The following is a 16,194-nucleotide window of genomic DNA, read 5'->3' as shown; positions in this document are numbered from 1 at the left end:
TGCACTGTATGCCTGACGTGTAGAGTAAGATGTCTGCAGATAGAAAATATGGGGTTAATGAACTGGGGTTATTGGGGTGTCCCTATCTCTTTCCTCTTCTCCTCTCCTGTAGACCCCCAAAGGTTAACGCTCTCACCTTAGGTAAGTGAATGCCGAGCTCTCCATCTGCCTCGGGGCAGGGTGCTGTAACCAGTTTCTTCACTGGATAGGTAGCGCAGGCCTCTTGACTTCAGAGGACTGCTGTCCGTCGTTTACTGCACGAACGGTAAGTTTCGAGTCATTCAAATGTCTTTAAAGTCTTTAGTAATGATGTCTCTTGTTTTGCAGGGTTCCGGCGATGGCGGATGACGGGCTGAAGTGAGTTGAAGATGGAGCCCGTGTGATGAATAGAAGCGCCTGGAAGCACGTAAGTAAGCGCTTGTTGCCTGCTTCACGATGCGCTATAACTGTCTTTTTATTTTGCAGGTACGAGTTCGGAGCGGCTGCAGGGTGCCGGAATGCCCACTGGATTAGATGTGGAAAGGAGTAATGGCACGTGAGTATTAAAGTTCCCCAATGTCTTTAAACGCACCTTGTTTTGTCTTTCAGATGCGGGATGCAGCGCCGAAGGCCTCCGGAGCGTGCAAAGAGTTGGTAAGCTTTTGTCTTTCAGATGCCGGAATGCAGTGTGAAGACCTCCGGAGCGCACGAAGAGTAGGTAAGCCTTTGCCTTTCAGATGCCGGAATGCTAACCTGTTCTTTCTTGTCTTTATAGGTGTTGCTGAAGACTGGATTCAGGATGGTAAGCCTTTTTCCTTAGGCCCAGGACCGGATGCAGAAGACACGATGAGCGTTCTGCTGCAGAGGTTGCAGAATAACGCAAAGCAAGATTCATCCACCGGGTGTGGTTTAAATAGCCTCCTGTAGTGCTTCTGTGTCTCCTTCCACAGCCACGCCTAGATAAGAAAAGAGTTCCTGCTTTCCAGAAGAGTTCCAGTGTTCTGAATCTAGGGAGTGGCTCCAGCCCCACCCAACAGGAAAAGTAGTTCCAAACAGAAGGGGATCAGAGGCTCAACTGGCAGGCAAGTAAGCAGCATGGTCTGCTGCAGGTAAGTCCACCCAAGCATTATGAGCCCGGCGCTTCCAGCGCTGGGACTGGGCATATTTATGAGCCTGGTGCCACTGGCGCCAGGACTGGGTCCAAAAGGTCCCAATTGGGACTGGTTGGCACTCGGAACCTGGGTTATGGATCTGCTACCAAGGGAGTTGGGAAAACCCTGACCTTTTGGAAGCAGAGATCATGACAGGAGTATCTTGGTGTACTATGCGGAGGTGAGATGTCCCTCTTGGGGGTTCTCGACTGCTTCGGCCCAGATGACCTATTCTTTTCTTCTTGCCGTCTGTTGAATTCGTCGATGATCCTTTGCATCGATTCCATGAACGCAGGGTCATAAGGATCGACAATTACCTCTGTAGTCTGTTGCCAGGGAGGGCTGTGTTCCTTGGGGGTGAGAAAGGGTTGCTCACCAACACATTTTGTGTCAGAGAACTTCTCTTGAAGAATGATGTCGGAGTTCTGTCATTTCTTTTAAAGGAGATAATTGTGCTCCAACTGGCTCAGGAGTTTCTGAAACAGGAGGCGTTGCTCCCATAGGCTTGGGGAGATTACTCTCATTGGATGGTTTATCCGTGGCGTTCGCGAGGGTCGTTTTGGGCATTATTTCTTCCGTAGACGAAGAAGTTTGCGGTGTCGTCGTCAGTGGTTTCGTCGACGGAGGCCTCGTGGACGACGGCTTCGTCGACGGTGGTTTCATGTACAAAGACTTTGAAGATGGTTGATGACCCTTATCCGTCGATGAGAGCTTCGTGGACGAGTGATGAGCTTCCTTCGTCTATGACTGTTTCGTGGACGTGGACTTCGACAATGAGGATTTAGTCGTGGACGATGAGGCTTGGAGTGTCGAAGAGGGTTTTGTCGACGGCTTGGTCGTCGATGAACCTTTATCTTTACTGCAGCTCGTAGACTGCTTCTCCGTGGACAACTGCCCCCCTTCCCCTGGGTTTTTGGAAAACACCTCCTTACCTTTGGAGGTGGTTTTTTTCTTCAGGATGTCGCATCTTGTGGCCTCCAGAGCTCAAGGGAGGCATGGAAGAAGTGGTTTCCAGCTTTCTCTTACCCTTTTGAGTGGGTGAGGAACTCCTTTCCACTGAAGAGGCCATTCTCTTAGAAGTTTGTCTCTCAGATGGTTTACTAGACAGTACAGAACCTGTTTTCGCAGACTCCTCGTCAGAGGACAGACCTTTGGCTTCTAGATGTAATAGAAGTCTCCTGTGTCTGTCTTGCAGGGTTTTGGTGGAAAATGACCTGCAAATGTCAAATGTATTGATGTCATGAGGGTACAGGCAGTAGCTGCAGTGGTCATATGGAACCGTCATGTAGACCAGTTTCTTCTTGCACCTCGTGCAGTCCCTGAACAGGGAAGGCTTCTTGGCTGCCTGAAGTGCAGCCATGCTGAGGAGAATTTCACTCGACGAATTTGGGGCAAGAAAAAAGATTTTCAGAGTCCAAAAAAATCAGAATAGACAGCCCTATGTAGGGGAAAGCAGTAGAATATATTTCAACAATATAAACTACACAAAAAAGAGAAAAATATTTGAAAGCTCAGAGAGCTGTAGGATTCCCTCTGTCTGTTAGACTGCGATGAAAAATCTGAAGATGGCTGACTGGGGCAGAGCTTAAGCCCTGCCACCTCATTGGTTGGATCCATAAAGGACCAAAGTGAGGTGGAGGGACTACACAATGGAATGGCTCATAGGCCATAATGGGGTTATTACATGCATTCTCTAGGGGATAATGGACGTAGATAAAAAAATTAATAATAATTTTTATCACCGAGGATTCCCAGTCTGACGACGGGGAGTATTCAAGCATGTGAATCTATGAAAGATCCAATGCTGGAGAAGAACAAGTTACTTACCAACTGTAACGTTCTTTCGACTGGATGTTCCTCCCACGTATTCCTCATCTTGTGATATTCGTTATCGCCAGCTTTGCTGCTTCGGAAAAAAGATTTCAGCAGAGGGTGCTGTGCTCGAGGTCGTGGCATTGATTGCCCCTCGATGGGCTCCATACCGTGTCAACGTCACTGTTGGTATAAATAGCTCGAGCCGCACACGTTGGCTTCAGTTCTGTTTTTGAGAGGAAATATTCGAGGAACAGCCAGGCGTGACCTGTGACTGAAAAGCCCATCGTGACAGGAAAGTGTAAGAAAACGTAAACTGTACTGCGGAGTAGGCTGGGAGGGTCGATGAGGAATATGTGGGAGGAACATCAAGTCGAAAGAACGTTACAGTTGGTAAGTAACTTGTTCTTCGAATGGATTGTGTCCTCCCACGTATTCCTCATCTTGTGATAGACTCCCATAGCAGTGGTCAATTTGGAGGTGGGAGTACTAGTTATTGTTTTCATGGATGGAATGAAGTACCGCCCTGGCAAATAAACCTGCATTGGAGGAGGAGGCATCCAAGCAGTAATGCTTGATGAAGGTATGCATTGATGCCCATGTTGCAGCCGAGCAAATATCTTTTGAAGGGACTCCCCTCTTCAAAGCCGCAGAAGTAGCCATTCTCCTAGTGGAATGGGCCTGTAGCCCATCCGGTGGGTCTTTTCCTGCAAATCTGTAGCATTCCAATATAGTAAGAATGAACCAGCGGGATATAGTTTGTTTTGTCACCACCAACCCCAATTTACGACCTGTATAACCCACAAAGAGTTGGTTATCTTGAAGTAATTTTGACATTCTTGAAATGTAAAAATGGAGGGCCCTTTTGGGATCCTGTCTATGCAGTCTCTCCTCTTTACCCAAATGAGGAGGAGGATAAAATGTTGGTAAAATGATTTTTTGTGACAAATGGAAGAAACTACTTTCGGTAAGAAAGATGGTTTAACCTTAAGAACTACCTTGTCCTTGTAAAATGTGGTATATGGAGGTTTACATGAGAGAGCCTGTAGTTCACTAACCCTGCGGGCTGATGTTAATGCTACAAGAAGGACAGTTTTTAGTGTTAGAAGCCTCAATGGACAGGATTGCAGAGGCTCAAATGGTATACAAGTTAGAAATGTAAGAACTAGGTTTAAATCCCAAGTTGGGACATGAAACAGTACTGGTGGATATACATTGGTAAATCCTTTCAGGAACTGATTAATGAAATTTTGAAGTAAGAAACCTCTTCCGAGGAGCGCTTGAAAATGGACAGAGCAGCAAGATATCCTTTAATTGTTCCGATCTCAAGCTCCAGATTGGCTAGATGCAATAGGAAAGAAAGCTCCATTGGGGTGCCACATTGAAAAGAGTCCACATCCTCATCTTTGCATCAGTTACCTAATTTGTTCCAACGGCACCGATACAAGGATTTTGTTGCTGGCCTTCTGGCCGAAAGCAAAATTTCCATTACGTCGTCCGGAAGGTCCCAATCCCTGTATCTCAACCTCTCTGAAACCATGTGTGAAGGTTGAGTGTCTTGACCTCTGGATGGAGAACCCGACCTTCCTCTTGCGAGAGAAGATCCTCTCTTTGCTGAAGACATATTGGAGGGCAGATGGACATGTCCAGAAGGTTCGGGTACCACGTCCTCCAGGTACCATGTTCCTAATTGCCCAATCCGGGGCAATTAGGAACATGGTTTTCCTGAACTTTCTCAACCTCCTGATTACTTGAGGAATCACTGGGACTGGAGGCAACGCGTACAGTAGGGGGAAATCCCAGTCCACCACGAACGCGTCTCCTAGAGCTCCTCTCGGGGAAATTCGCTTGAACAATATTGTTCACACTTCCGGTTTACCTCGGTCGTGAACAGATCCAATTGAGGGGTTCCCCAAAAGGTGAAGACCTCCAGAAGGACTTCCTGAGCTAGCTCCCACTCGTGGGAGACTGCCCTGCCTGCTCAGAGCGTCTGCCGCCGTGTTCTGCTCTCCGGCTAAGTGAACTGCTGATAGAGCGATTCCTTCCTGTATTGCCCAGAACCAAAGCTCCATTGCTTCCCTGCACAGTGGTAGTGATCCTATGCCTCCTCTTTTGTTGAGGTAGTACATGGCCACTGTGTTACCGAGGGCAGGAAGGCCTTCAGCGCTAGTCTGATTGCCCTCAGCTCCAACAGGTTGATGTGTAGTTTGGACTCCGACGGAGACCAACGACCGTTGATTGTCAGATCGTTGGTATGAGTTCCCCACCCCGTGAGTGAGGCGTCCGTTACTATTGTTATCTCCGGCCATTGTTGCCAAAAAGATTCCCCTTTGAGGATGTTGTCGTTGTAAACCCACCATAGTAGATCCTGAGCAACTGCGCACAGGACTTGCAGAAGATCCGACATACTCCCCGAGAATTGGGACCACTGAGTCCTGAGGGCCCATTGAAGGGATCTCATTCTCAATCTGGCCTCTGGCACCAGAAAATCCAGGATGCCATGAGGCCGAGCAACCTCAGAAAATCTAAGGCCGGCAGATGCTGGGCTTTCTGGAATTTTGTTACCATCTGCAGAATGTGGAGAGCTCTTATCTCGGGAGGCGAGGCTTTGCCCAAGGAAGTGTCCAAGACTGCTTCAATAAACTGGAGTTTTTGGGATGGTATCATGTGGGACTTCTTGAAATTGAGGGAGAAGCCCAGATTGTGAAGGAAGTGACAGGTGATCGACAGATGTTTTTGAGCTTGTTCGGGAGAACGTGCTCTGATCAACCAGTTGTCCAGGTAGGGATAGACATGAATCCCCCCTCTCCTGAGTCTCGCTGCCACTACCGCCATCAGTTTGGTGAAAACCCTCAGGGCGTAGGTCAGCCCAAATGGCAGAACTCAAAACTGATAGTGAGAACCGCCAACCACGAACCTCAGGTACTTTCTGTGCTTGAGATGGATTGGCACATGAAAGTAAGCATCCTGAAGGTCCAATGATACCAACCATTCTTGGAGTTGGAGAGCCTGAAGGATCTGAGAAAGGGTTACCATCTTGAACTTGTCCTTCCTGAGGAACTTTTTCAAGTTTCTTAAGTCCAAGATGGGTCTCAATCCTCCGTCCTTCTTTGGGATAAGAAAATAAGGGAAGTACCAACCCTTGTTCCTCTCCGCCACAGGTACATGTTCTATTGCACCTTTCTCTAGCAGGGTTAAAATTTCCTGCAAAAGGAGCGGGTCTGGAATTTTGGTTGAGTTGGCTCCCGGTGGATGATAGTGAGGCCTTTTTAGGAAGGGAAGGCAGTAACCTTGAGCTACTGTTTCCAGTGCCCAAGCATCTGAAGTAATGCCCCGCCATTCTTTCAGATGCTGAGAGATTCTGCCTCCCACTGGTGTTTTGTATGATAAGGCCTCAGAGTGATTTGGAGGCTGCTGCAGGAGCGGCTGAGCGTAAAGATGCCGTTCCTGAAGATGGCTTTGTAGTCTTTCCTCGTCCCGCACCACGAGTGACATTTCTTTTGCCCCTTTGAAAAGCCAGTCCTCTTCCTCTACCAAAAGAAGAGTAGTACCGAAAAGGACGACGCCCTCCAGGAAGATGAGCCCGAATAGGTTTTCTGAGGTTGTCGCATGGAGGCACTAAGGGATTTAGCTGCCGCTTTGGAGGTCGTAGTTTTTCTAGGCTCTCATCAGCCTTAGTACCAAACAGCCTCGAGCCATCAAAAGGCATGTTGAGAAGCCTGGCCTGCACATCTGGTGCAAACCCAGACTTTTTCAACCACGCAAATCTATGTAGCACTGTGCTTGATGTCATGGATCTGCTAATACTTTCAGCAGTATCCAGTCCAGACTGGAGAGATTCCCCTAGTGCCTCCTTTCCGTCTTTGACAATATTCAGGAAGCCTTCCCTTTCCTCGCCTTCCGGAATATGTTCAGCCGCCGCCGAAATGCATTCCCACAGGGTATGTGTGAACCTGGCTAGGGTACAGATGACATTTGTTGACTTTAAGGCCATGCTACCTGAAGTAAAAACTTTACGGGCCCAAGCATCAACCTTCTTATCCTCTCTATCCGGAGGTATGGTTGGATATGCAGTTTGTCTCGAAGTAGTTGCAGCCTGAATAACCAGACTTTCTGGAATGGGATGTCTATTCAGATACTCGGGATCAGAAGTAGAAGTTCTATACTTCTTAGGAAAAGTGCTGTTTACCGCAGCAATGTTGTCAGGGGTTTCCCAGTTCTTTTCCACTGTTCTCTGAAGCGCTCTATGGAAGGGGATAACTCGAGCCTTCTGGGGGCCCCCAACAATTATGTCCGTCATATCATCTTGTTCAAAAGTGGGTGAGGCTCTACCCCAGCCCATATATTCTACCACTCTGTTCATTAAACTCCTGTACCCTGAATCTGCATGTTCTGCAGGGTCAGGTCTTGCAAACTATAATTCAAGTGACGTGCCAATGACACTAGCAGAATGCAGAGTCTCGCACAGGTCTCTCATTTTAGATTCTGGGTCTATAAGTTCCTTTGGAACTTGTCTAGTGCCATATTGCACTCCAAAAGGAGGGATTCTCATCAGTTTCTTCAAAAATCGAAGACATAGGGCCTCATTACACGGTAGGCGGTAACCATGGCGCTATTAGCGCCATGGTTGCCGCTGGTATCTTACCGTGTCCGCCTTGGTGGATGGCGGAATTACCGCCCTACTCCAAGGTGAGCGGGGGCGGTAATTCCCCATTCACCAAGGCTCTTCCCCATTCCCATTTTTGCCCCATAAGGCATAATGGGAATGGGGAAGGTGCTAATTACGGTACCGCAAATTGCGGTACTGTAATTAGCTCTGAGGTCCCTTTGCGGCACCCAACTTTAACGGCTGGTAAAACCAGCCGTTAAAGTCGAGTCCCGCAAAGGGAACTCGTAGTAAGGCGGTAGGGGTTTACCGGTACCGGTGCCATTACCGGTAAACCCCTACCGCCTACCGTGTAATGAGGCCCATAGACTTAAAAAAGTCTGATTTTGGTAATGGCGTAAATCTCCTCTCTTCCTCCTGAGTTTTCGTCGAAGGAATGGAAGGATTCTTCGAAGGTGTCGAAGGAATCTTCGACAACCCCGATGAAGTCTTCGACAAAGGCGTCGAAGACGCCTTAGGCTTCGATATTGAAGCTGTTGGCGCCAATGGCGTCGACGAAGTTGCAGATGTTTTCGACAACTTGTGTTTTTTATGAGGTGTCGGTGAAACACTAGACTCTCGAGGATTCCTCAATGACTTGTCAACTCGAGTTTTACGGGTTTCACCCATACTACTGGGTCTTACTGCAGTATTTCCCGACATCCCTATGTCGTCCAATGGATCAACCGGGGTCTGGCTCTTTTGGGGTTTCTTTAAGGGGTCGAGATCGCATTCTCAAAGACCTCCATCTTTCTTCTAAAGTCCTCCCATTTTCTTGGGGAATCAGACTTAGTACGGCATCGAACCAATTTGGTCGATGTATCGGATGATGATTAGAAGATGAAGATCGCCTCGATCTACTACGAGATCGGGATATCTTAGAGTTTTTTTTGTGACATTCCGATTCTTTTGAATCAGACGATTTTTATGTCTTTTCGACGAGGCCTTCGAAGTGGCCTTCGAAGCCTCCCGCCCCACCGCTAGTTTACCTTTGCTCTCACGGTGGGCCTTCTCTGTCATCCACTGACAGGAGCCACAGTCGCCGGTTCGATGATCTGAACCCAGGCACCAAAGACAGATGCAGTGAGGATCGGTGATTGACATCTTCGAACCGCAGTCGATACACGTCTTAAACCCAGTCTTCGGTGTAGAAGCAGTAGATGATGATGACATTTTCTGACAGAAAATCTCGAAGCGCGCCGTTCTCGAGAGCAAAGCAATCGGAAAAACGGAACTGAAGCCAACGGGCGCGGCTCAAGCTATTTATACCAACAGTGACGTTGACACGGTATGGATCCCGTTGAGGGACAATCGACGCCACGACCTCGAGCACAGCGCCCTCTGCCGAAAAAAAATAAAAAATTCTGAAGCAGCGAAGCTGGCGATAACGAATATCACAAGATGAGGAATACGTGGGAAGACAAAATCCATTCGAAATTACAGTTACTCTAAAACAGTGCAAATAGTGTGAGCTCACCAGTACAAACTGTTCTGGTATTTAAAACGGAAAAGTCTTTGCCACGGTTCTTAGAAGTAGTTCACAGAAGAAAGGTTTGTATGTCGGGCCACAAGCTGACTAGGCCTGCAAGTTGCCAAAGTTGTACGCACTTTCGCAGTGGGAGGTAAGTTCTCTTGGTCGGTTGTTACAGTACCTTATATTGAAGAAAAAGATGCAGCTGAAGACTTCTGTTCCTGGCAGTTCCTGCAGATCTCGCTGTTCCTGAGGCTCAGTCGTGGGGACAAGAGGGAGGACGTCGGGGGACTCCTGCACTGCACGGGGACTGGTCGCAAAGCTGGCAAATCTTTGATTCCTGCTGCTGTTCTTCAAGCACACAAGCTGGTATCCTTCCCCCTGGTTAATCCTAACCAGCTCCGAGAATGGTATCCAGGTGGCTTACGAGTTGATTGGTCCTACCAACTCAAAGGAAGAAGTCATCCTAAAAGGGGAGTCTGTCGAGGTGAACTTGGCGATCCAGACCTGCAGCAGGGCTCTGCCGGGCAAACCAACGGTCTAGGAGTTGCAGCAGCCGTCCTCTTCCAGCTCGTCTTCGGTTCTTTCGTTCCAGTGGTCGACTCTGCTTTCCAGTCCAAGAGACTCGCCTTTTAAACAGTTTTCTGCCATTCATTCCAGCCTAGCTGCCACTCACCCAGCAGGGTGGCTGTCTTTGCCGGATAGTCAGCCAGCCAATCACACAAGAGTGCATTTGGCTCTCCTAGGAGACCAATCACAGGGAGTTTCGGGAACCTCCCTCACTTCCTGCCCACCCCAGACACTCGGGCGCCAGAGGCGGTCTTCAGTCCTGAAGCCTTCCAAAAAGGCATAGAAACAAAGGGACAAACCCTAGAAGGACCTTTCCAAAAAGAAATGGCGAAGAAAGAAGACCGGGACCTGTTTAAACAAAGGGGGATCAGACGCCATCTTAAAAAACATGGCTCCCGTGATTTTTGCTACCAGTGGTCGCGGTCGGGAAAAATCATGGTAGTTCGTTGTAAAACCACTTCCACCAGCCATTTCGATAGGAAAGGGTAGCATTTGACTGCTACATGAGTTTCTAGACATAAGGCATACTAGGTAACCCCTCTAGCACTCTATTGGAAGATAGGGTGTGCTGGGTCTAGGAATTTGGAAACGACTAGTAAAGTCAATTTCACTTTACTTTCTCTGGGAAACAATAGTTTATCCCAGAGAAGGTATTTAAACCATGGGGCAGCCTAAAAGGCTTCCCTGTGCCACTGCACGGAGGGTGCTGTGTGACACAAATAAAAAGATGATGCCTATGGAGTCATCTAAAACTTCATAACCAAAAGAAATACACACAGAAAACAAACAGAATTAAAAGTACAGAGTCCCAAAGTTCAGCAAAAGAGCTGGGGGTTTCTACGGTAGAGAGGAATTAGCACATTTATGAGAATTCTCCCTAACAGGGTGGCGTTGGCATCTCCTGTGCGGTCCTCATTGGGAGAGGGTCCACTCAGTTGCTGTGTGTTGGAACTATGGTTTGCCCAGCTGAGGGTAACTGGGTGGGACTTCAGACCGCATAACTGCAGATCACAGTTTTAAGATAACAGGAAGCCATCTTGGTTTACCGCTTGACCTGCACTAGCACGAAAAAGAGTATTAATCGGACAGCCCTTTGCAGAAACTATGGCAGATTCTTGTGCTCCCACCTCACTGCTGATTACACCCTCTCTGTGCCAGGAGGGAATACTTTACGTGAGTGAGCAGGAGGTTGCACATGCTAAAGGCTTCATCATTTCAGACAAACTGCTAAAACATTTCCTTCCAGGCTCAGTGCTCTGGTGGCAAGTGTGTTATTACAGGCGGTGAGGGACCTTTGCTGCTTCCCAGCGGGCTGTATCAGCCCTCAGCAATATAACTTGTGAACCCTTAAAGGGACAATGCAACACCACCACCATGTGGTGAACCTCCATCCCCCAGAATTCGCAGGTGGCTTGATTCTGGTACGCAAGAGATCCTCCACACACCCTGCTACCTTTGGGCCCAGCATCAACTGGGCAGTGTTCGGCACCCACGACAACCGCATAATCCTCCATTAGGGTTAAAGAGGGGACTTCAACACACTGGCATTCCAAAGCACAGGACCTTAGTGTTGAGGGGAATCAGGATGCCATTTTACTTGTTTGGATACTCTGGAGTCTCTTCATGGAGAATGACCTTAGACAATTACATGGCTCATAATGGGTGAGGCTGTTAGAAAGCCAGTTCTAAATTTCTTCCAAAACTTCAGTGGGAGGTGAACAGGATTTTATATTTGGAGTCTCTGTTTTATAATAGCCAGTTGAGGAATTTCAGGGCTGATATGATGTCTTATTTCTCCAGTCCCAACACCAGCCTTGTAATTCTATTTTGACCTAATGTCATTGGTTTTATCAGGTAGGCCAGAAAGCCATGGTAAAGGTTGTTACAGAAGCCCAAATTGCTCAAGATCAGTTTGACCTCAGGCTTGATTCCCAGGAAAGGTATGATTTTGTTTGCATGTGTGCTTATAACAGTGAGCACTCTTCATGAGGGAATTGAGGAATTGAATTGTTGGAACTAAAACCAATTCCCAAGTTGTTTGATGAGTCTTGTTTGGCAGGGGGGCATTCCCCTCGCATACGAGCACAATATGGTCAATAGAATTCATGCCAACTTTGATGTTTATCATCTTTTCGACATTAAAGCAGTCATCCAATTTTTAATTAACCCGAGACCTTCCGAAATGATACAGTCACTAGTCATCAGCATGCATCTAAAACTAATCTGGGATATGTTTGAGCATGGTAGCAAGTGCTCTGTGAAAGCAGTTGAAGAGCAGAGCGAAAATGTGGAGCCCTGGGGAACTCTAATAGTAACAGATTTCGGTTATATCCCTTTGATTTGTTATAGCCCCAAATCCTATAGATTCCTTCAACCCCCTCGCCCCTCATAGACACCCTGCAGAGAACAAATAAAGATGTGGAAATATTCTTTTGTTTGGCTGGCCTTGTTGTATGAACTATTTCCACAGAGGATACTGGAACATGAGAGTAGAGAAGACTCCTGGGGACTCTAAAACACATCCTGTGGGCAGATACACAAGCAACCATAAGCTGAAAGGAAGCCGAGAGTCTCAGAAGCCTGAGGAGGGCCTTTAAGGGGCACAGGAGGGCGATCCTGGACTGGATGTTTAGAATGACTTCAGCTAGATGGAGACAATCCTACTCAAGGGCTGTAAGGGAGAACTTTCAGTTTCTGTTCCAATTCTCTTTAACCTTTGCTGGAATCTGGGACCTTTTTGATTTTAACCTCCTGAGTGAGTGGGCCATTTTGCCACCCACTCATGCCTTTTCCCTTTAACTAAGATTTTGTGTTCCTTATGTTTTAATGGAGTCTGATAAACTCCATGGGCATCTGCTTTTTATGGTGACACCCAGCACCCTGTGTGCAGTGCCACCGAGGAGCCATTAAGACTCCCCTAAATGTTTAAATAAATTTTTTCTGTGTAAACAGCACCCAAACGTGACCATTTACCAAAATGGCCAGAGTCTTCTTTTTCACTGTTTCTCTTTTGTTAGTTTCTTCTGGGCTTTTACTCGGTCATTTAGATCATGTTTCAGTCCATGGTGTGTTTTGCCTTTGGCAGGGTTTGGCGCTGTAGCCCGCTCAAGAACAGTGTGTATGGGAAGACGGGAAGTGAGGGAGGATCCCCAAACGTCAGTGGGCTTTCTTCGTAGGCATGCCTGGCTGAAACCAGTTCCAACTGGGCGGGTGGCTGTCGTAGAGGACGTCCCCCCCCCCTCCTGTGTGATTGACTGCTTAGTGCTGTGAATGAATGGGATGGGATTTAGCATATAATGCAAGGGTTTTGGGACTGCAGGCAGAGTCGACCACTGGAACATCAAATCTGAAAAAAGACGCAGCGAGTCGCCAGCAACACCTTCCAAGACCACGAAAGGACCGGTGAAGCCTTGCAGCTGAACTGACCCCGTTTTCGGATGGACTGGGAAGCTCCACCAAGGAGGTGGAAGAAATTAGCCTCAAGACCTGCGTCGTTCTGGGCCATTGCCTGTGTCGCTGCGACCTTCCTGGGCTGCAATTTCCCAATACCCGGGGTACCTGGACCACCGACAAATGCAAAGTCTTGCTGAGAACGAATCCGGCCAAAACTTCGTAGGCATCTTGAAGGTCCTCCAGAAGCAGGAATTCTTCATCTAGAGACACCTCACCAGAGTCCAGACCGAGGGACCAAGGAAACTCCAACCAGAGCTATTTGTTTCTCTTTGGCACTGAGAAAAAGGTGCTAAAACCACAAAGAGCAGCTGAAACGAGTGGAATTCATTGCGGCAGACTACCTCTCGAGAGTGCTGCTGCAGATGCCCGCCAGAGGTCCTTCGTCAGCATGAGAAAGGTCCAAGAACAAGGGACTGCATCAAGAAGAAAGTCAGCTGGAACATCTGCTTCAATTCTAAGGTACTGTGGGGATTTAGGTTTAACCACTTTTAGCCAAATGTAGTGCTTCCTAGCTTGGGGAGTGATCCTTTCTAGCCTTTTGAATTACTGCAATTCACTTGTGCAGGCCTAACCACTTGTGCACCTCAGGTAGGTTCTCTTGAGATGCCCGATGCTTCTTCAATGAACTACTGACTGTTCAACTAACTTTTTCTAAAAGGTTTGCATCAGAACTAGAACTGTTTAATTGACTTTGGCTGTCCTGGGTCCCTAAAGGTATCTCTTGTGTTCCCTTACAGGTTTTAATAGTGTTACACTATTATTGCTGGGATAAAAGACTTCCTACATCCCTCTGGGAGAAGACACTATTGTTACAGTGTTCTATTCTACTCTAACACTTTTGCCCTCCAAATTCAATATCGTATGGTGAACAAAAGTGCTACTACTGATCTTAATTGATGTCACTCCGTGTGCTGGAAATATTTTAGTGCAAAAAGAATTTACTTACCTGCATAATTGCTGCTTGAATAATTTGATTCTGAAATTCTACTTTTAAGGGTGTAAGTGTTTATTTGAATAATTAAAATTACTGGTTTCAATGTACTTCTCTACAGTTTGAAGATAAGCCTGGCTGCTCAGCCACTTTACCGACTTGTGTAGTACAGGCCTATGTTAAGAGCTTGGTCACTAATACCAAGCAGATAAGTCTTGTAAAGTCCCACACCAGTTGGTTACAAATCAAATTCTTACCTACAAGGGCAAGAGGGAGCCAACTGCACAGTCTTTCCTCTGTAGGAGTTAAAGGAGACCCGTTGGGCTGCACGGTCTCGGTCTAGTAGGGCTGTATCGCATGGATACGATTTCCTAGAGGGTGTCATTTACTGGCGCACACGCCATGGCCAAGTTAAAAAAAGAGCATTGGAACACTTTAAACCATCCTGAATTGGAAGGATGCTTTCACCAACACTCCAAAAAACGGAGTGTGAATTAGGTTAGAGATTGGTCATTGAACTGAACTGTATGTTCTTAGTCTAGGCCCTGCAAGGGTGCAGAAAGGGCCCTGTGACTGACACACAGGAGGGCATGCTTGTTGGCCCTTTGTTTTATTTAGGTAGAAATAAAGAGGAAACCTATCTCTCCCTAACTCTGAGAGGGGTTTCCCTGCCTCCACTAAGGAATCAGTCAGAATGTCCAAGTAAATAAAAGATTACACCATTGTGTCAAAATGCCTACTTCTGCCCCTCACACTTGTAACCGACAGAAGAGAGGTAGTGGATCTTCCTGGTCCAGAAGAATGACTCCCTTCTTCTGGACAATCATAGGTGGGAACTTCACCTGAGAGAATGACTCCCTTCCCCAGGTCCCAGTTCCTTTCACAGTAAACAAACAAGCCTGTGATGCTGTACAATTCCCAGTTCCAATTCAACAGGCCAAATACCGGCTCGAACATCATTCCTTATTGTCCATAGTTTGCTTCACTATTGGGTTCCTTGAGAATGCCTCCCTTCTCCAGGCTTTTTGTTCTCAATGCCTCCACAGTGCCAGGGGGAAGTACTCCCTTCCTCTGGCCTTCTTCTCTTTGGCTTCACAATACATCATCTTCACTATTTAGGGTCCTGGAGAATCCCATCCCATTGTTCTCACAGTGCCTGGGGAATTACTGCCTTCTCCGGGTCTCCTTCAGTTTCACTTCACAATATACACCACCAGGGGGTGGGCTTTCTTCTCCTGATGTCTCTTGGCTTCACAGTTCCCAAATGCTTAGGGAATGCCTCTCCCTGACCCCCTAAGCCCTTCTCCGACTTTAGTATGCAGTTCACACTGCCAGTGGGAAGGCCTCCATTCCCCTGGGTTCTTTGCCCTTTTTGCTTTTACAATTTACAGCTCAATATTACCAGGGGGAGATGTCTCCCTTCCCCTGGCTTGGTTTGTACTTCAAAGGTTCACAGTTACATGATTTCCCACTCTTATAGGTGCGGGTCCCAGACCAGTGTGTTTCTCTTGTCTATTTGTGGTAGCCCTGGTTAACTATCCTGCCAGGAACTGGAACTATGAAGATTACTTAGTTTACTTTTCATAAAAGTGTGCGGGTACCTGACCCGTTTCCAGACACTTGTCAGCCCTTCTGAAGGCCCACCAACTGTTCCGGCAACCCATGGAACCTGAAAGGGGCTTGCCGGTGTTCTTCGGTTGGTTGGAGCCTCTTCTCCATTTCCTTTCGGGCCTCTTGCGTCCCCTGCTGCTTTCCGGTGTAGTGCGGTGACTCCGCAGCATTGGTTCCTCACGTCTCCTGCCGACCGCATGTTCCAGTTGCATCTTGTGCCTGGACGCCTGCTTCTCCACAGCGGACCGCATAGGGACAGCTCTGCCTGCAGGGCAGCATCCCTAGCAATGACATTCTCTGTTCTCCGGTCTGCTTCTCATCACGCAGTTCCTCCAGGGTGGAGTTCTCTCTTTCCTGGTTTCTGTGGAGAATCCTGCGGACCCCCCACTAAAACCCTGCCTAGAGTCTCCTCCCAGGTGGTCAGGAAAGGGCAGACGCTTCCTGATCCCAATCCTGGGGGTGGTGTACTGCGGGAGGATCACCTAAGTGGAGACCAGGCCCAGGGAGGTGGGAGAATGTCACAGGGTGATGCATGGTATGATTTCTTGGATGATAGCAAGATCCTCCCTAG

At 47.7% G+C, this 16,194-nt stretch overlaps 1 protein-coding gene across 6 annotated transcripts in view; it reads right to left on the bottom strand.

The window, feature by feature from the left end:
* The window catches only part of PNPLA6 (patatin like phospholipase domain containing 6), a 1,092,789-nt gene that overhangs the window by 785,345 nt on the left and 291,250 nt on the right, over positions 1–16,194 (bottom strand). The window lies entirely within an intron of this gene.

The sequence above is a fragment of the Ambystoma mexicanum genome, chromosome 3q (assembly GCF_040938575.1).
Source record: "Ambystoma mexicanum isolate Mex_15411 chromosome 3q, UKY_AmexF1_1, whole genome shotgun sequence".
Taxonomy (NCBI): domain Eukaryota; kingdom Metazoa; phylum Chordata; class Amphibia; order Caudata; family Ambystomatidae; genus Ambystoma; species Ambystoma mexicanum.
This window is presented reverse-complemented; position numbering and strand designations above follow the sequence as displayed.